This window comes from Pezoporus occidentalis, unplaced genomic scaffold (genome assembly GCF_034315485.1).
Source record: "Pezoporus occidentalis ecotype Australia unplaced genomic scaffold, CSIRO_AGI_Poc_V1 ctg224, whole genome shotgun sequence".
NCBI lineage: Eukaryota > Metazoa > Chordata > Aves > Psittaciformes > Psittacidae > Pezoporus > Pezoporus occidentalis.
This window is the reverse complement of record NW_026914117.1, coordinates 134,327-138,639: the sequence shown is the minus strand read 5'-3', so window position 1 is coordinate 138,639 and position 4,313 is coordinate 134,327. Positions and strand designations below refer to the sequence as shown.

General features: G+C 48.9%; 1 long non-coding RNA gene across 1 annotated transcript; it reads right to left on the bottom strand.

Moving 5' to 3' along the window:
- Positions 1–1,674: 1,674 nt before the first annotated feature.
- LOC134164756 (uncharacterized) lies at positions 1,675–3,985 on the bottom strand. The gene is made up of 2 exons (XR_009965236.1): positions 2,451–3,985; positions 1,675–1,966 (listed from the first exon to the last, which is right to left on the bottom strand). It is a non-coding gene; the product is annotated as an uncharacterized LOC134164756 (long non-coding RNA).
- Positions 3,986–4,313: the final 328 nt, after the last annotated feature.

The window sequence follows — 4,313 nt, the reverse complement described above, 5'->3', positions numbered from 1 at the left end:
CTGAAATCCTTGTATGCTTACAAGGTACCTAATGTGTTGTTAGTGTTTCATTACGCTTCAGAGTAGTTATATACATATAACATTGTATCTTAGAACAATTCTGTCACCTTGCACATTTAGGAATTGGGGAAGACCCCATTCAGAGCCTTCATCCTAACGAGGCCGGGTCCGGATGTCTCTTCCCGCCGCCACGAGGTGGCGCTGCCCGCCCGTGAGGCCGGTTGATAGACCCGGAACCGAGACAAACTCGGCAGAGCCCCGGGTCCCCATTAGGGACCCCAGGATAGACCCCGTCCTTCATCACTATCGCTCCTGGCTCCAGGGAATGCCGGGATCTCGAGTGTGGAGAAGGGCAGAAGAAGGAGAAGCGGCGGGTTGAATAGCACCTTTAAATTCCGGCTGACACCTCTGTCCCAGCTCCCTAAAATCTCAATCAACAAGCCATTAGAACTCGACAGGAGTAAAACTAAATCCTCGTTTAAGTGTATTTATCCACTCCCTTTTCTCTCTTTCAAATGCTAAATCCATTTCAGCATATGCCCCTTCTTTCTCTCGCCTTTAAAGACCAGCAGCCTGGACCACTCTTGTAAATATGAAAGATGCTAATCATATGACATATCACGTCTCAGTTGGAGCCTGGAATAAAGCCGTGAGATTTGGGATCATTGCCTCCAGACAACAGCTTCATCAGCCGTAAAGTTGGTTTTTTTTCTCCTTTCCTTCAACTCTCAATTCCCTCTTTGTCTGGGGGAAAATGCAGCCAACTTGAGCCACCCCAGCCATATGGTTCACTCTGTGTTTTTTTAGTTGAAGCCTGAATTGTTTGTGACTTGCGAAGGGGTTCTTTTTTTTTTTTTCTTTCCTCCTTTTTTTTGGGGGGGTGGGGTGGGGGAGAAGTGTGTGTGTATAAAGACAGAGAAGAGGTTGCCCTGTACTGGGGCGGCTTTGCAGGTCTATGAGCTGTTCCTCATGTGTTGGTTTCAAACACTCCTGCAGCCACTTCACTGCTCTGCCTAAGAGCCACGAAATTGAACCCTCAGCCACAATAACAACCCCAGTCCCAGGGATCTTACTCTCCCTTTGGTTATTTTTCCATTTGATGGATGGAAACACCTTCTTAAAATGTGATTTGTTTCGTTCAGACTCATCTGCGCCCCCAGTTTGCGTTTGTCTATGAAATAAGAGAATCCACCTCCCAGCAAATCCCTCCTAGAAATGCCTTGACTAAGAGAATCCCTCAAGTATTTTGAGTAAAGAAGAGCAGCTTTTAAGATCCATATAAAGGAGGAGCTGAATGAGTTTGGTGCACTCCATTTTAGACAGACCCTGCTTGCTAGCAGCCTGACAAATTTTCTTTCTCTCCTTCCTCACACAACCCCCTTCCACCCCAGCCCCCAAAAAATAATAAGAAAAAAAAGCCCTTTCATCAAATCATTAAATACTACAGAGGTGGTCAAGCTAGTCCTGCTTTTCAGGCATCCAAGAAAGAAAAGGGTCCTTGAAGTTCAGAAGATGCCCAAGGAAAACTCATTGAATGACATCAAAAGAATGAGTTTCCATAGCTGTTGAAGCACGAGAGCCGTGTAGCTGCACAAAGGCGGGTTGGGGCAGTGGGACTGTCCCACTGCTCTATCCCAGCACAATTGGGTCACTGAAATAGGGAATTAATTACCATTGGAGAGTGGGCAGCCCATTCACTGCTGGCTGAGTTTTATTAAACGCCAATATAAATAACAAAACAACTCTTGTGGCTGCACTATTCCTACACGCCAAAGGAAGGATTATGTTGGGGATTAACATCTTAAAGTCTATGAGACTTTCTGACTCAAGGCTCAGAGCTGGTAATCGTATTTGTCTCCTGGTTCAGCGATTAGTGCTCTCCCTTGCGCACCTTCGCCTGGACAGCCAGTGTCCCTTTTTGCAGGCACTGGGGTTTTCACACAATCGGCTGTTCTTTTCCCCACATCTATAGAAAAGAATAAGAAAACTGAAGCGTGTTCACACCATCCTCAAGCTTCTCTTCTTCATGGGAAAGGAAGGACCAGCGGCCTTTTTTCACAAGGGGGGGAGGCAAGCCCTCGTTGGGGGGGCCCAGGGTGGCAAAATCGCTCTGCAGGCTTGCACCTGCCATGCAAATCCATTGGGAACAATCAGCCCCTGACGAGGGGCTCAGCTGGGTGGGGGTGGGGGGGGTTAGGGACAGATTCTCCTTGCTTCGATCCCAAAATGAATGCTGAACTTGCTACTGCAGGTTGGGAATGGGGGGCTGCTCCCCATCCCTCTGGGAAGCACTTTTGGCTGCAACATTCCCTGGGTGGTGTCAGGATGGACCTGGATGGGGGGACCATGGCACCGCAGCAGCCTTCAATTTCTCCCTCTGCACCCCAATATCCTGCTGGGGGGGACACACATTTTTCCCCCCAGTTTAAAAGCAGAAGCATCACACTCACCAGGTTGTGGGTGCTATCCACAAGGATTGGGGGTGCCCTGGTCACCCAAACCCTCAGGAGACTCCCGGGGGGGCCTCAGGACACAGAGTTGGGAGGGGTGAGGCCAGGCAAGCCATTAATGCTGGCTCACGACTTGTGAGGTCGGAGTGTGGACAGACTGTATCCAAAGGTCTCTCAGCAACACAGACCCTAAACTTTTAGGGCTGTTGGGTCACCTCAGAGTTCAATCTTCTTACAGCAAACAAAGCCTCTCTGAAGGTTTCCCCCCACTGCCTCCCGCACACAAGCTCAGAGTCCTTTATTTCTGGGCTGTGTGATAAGCTTAAATCATTGTGCTCCCATTTCTTGATCGTTGCCTATTTTGTGCCTTTGTTCCCGTAAAGTAGGATTGAGTCTGGCAAAGGGGCTGAAGTTGAACAGTTTGACCCTTGGAAGACAGTTCAGGCAGTGGGCAGCACTCCCTCTCCCCCCACTGCTCCTAGGAGAGCACCTCTTGGCTGAGCAGCTCAGCCAGGGCTGCCACAGACCACACAAGCATCCCTTGGACCCCGACTCATCCTCAGTCAATTTCTGCTCAGCCCTGTGGAGAAAATCTCTTCATCGGGGAATTGGGGTGAACTCCAAAAGATGCCCTGATGCTCTCAACATCGACAGAAGAACATAAATCCCATCAACAGGGTGTGGGCAGCAGGATGGACCGGCCTGGTCACAGGCAATACTGCAACACACTTTAAGGTGCTGAAAAAAGAAGAAGGTCTCTTTGTGTCACTCCCTTGCGATGCCAAGGGGACCTACAGGTTTCCATTTTTCAGTAGGAGGGGAGAGTTAAAATCTCTTGGTAGAGCCTTTAGATTCTATACAATTAGAGATTTTTCTAACAGATCAGGTAAATCCCAGTGAGCAGGTGGTCCCTGATCCCAGAGCAGGATGTCTCCACACAACCTCCAGCAACATGCCCACTGAGACTTTACCTCTGACATCTATTTTCTGCTTTTTTACCACTGGCAGCAAATAAAAATCCATTTCAGAGTCCGACTCCCCAGAGTGCCTCAGTGATGGAGCTTCCATGTGGGGAGGATGCCACGCTACCCTTGACCTTTCACTTGCCCTGACCCATGTGGGTCCATCGGGTGCCAGGCCTGGCTTTCTGCCCTAGTGGGTGCTCTGAGGAAGAAGGGATGGCATCGGGAAGCTCTCCTGTTGGATTCTTCCAGTAGCAAACTACTCCAAGTCCTTTGTTTAAGCCATTATTTTTTATCAGATGAGGCACTGGTGTTACCCAAAAGTTAACAGGACGACTGTGTCTGTCTGACAAAACAAACACAGCCTGAACCCTACACTGGTTAATACCAGAAACAGTTCACTGTACAGTATGTGCCTGACACACATATCACAAAATGGTGTAGAAGCGTGTTACAGTGCTCTTCTTTTAATAGAAAAAAAAACCAACCCTCTATTATCTGACACTGTCTCTGTATCTCCAGGTTATTTTAGGAAATAAATGGAAGCTTCAGAAGACCTACTAACCTACACACACACACACACCCACCAGGAACAAAAAGCCAAACCAACATCCCCTTGACACAACAGCCTGTAAAGTGGTTGTGTGGGGGGGGTTAAGAAGTATTTTACAGCCCGTTTTGTACCCAAGGGTTGCGTCTGACAGCACCGAGCCCACACAGGACCCTGCTGCTTTCCAGATCCAGATTTCCCACCCCGATCTCCTCAGACTTTGATCTGCTCCGTGTCAAAACCAGCTGTAAGCAGAGGGGAGAAGACACAAAACCCGCACCAGCAACCCCCCATCCCCCAAAAATGGGTGGTATGTCCCTCAAACGTTTGTGTGCCCGTCCCCTCCAGCAA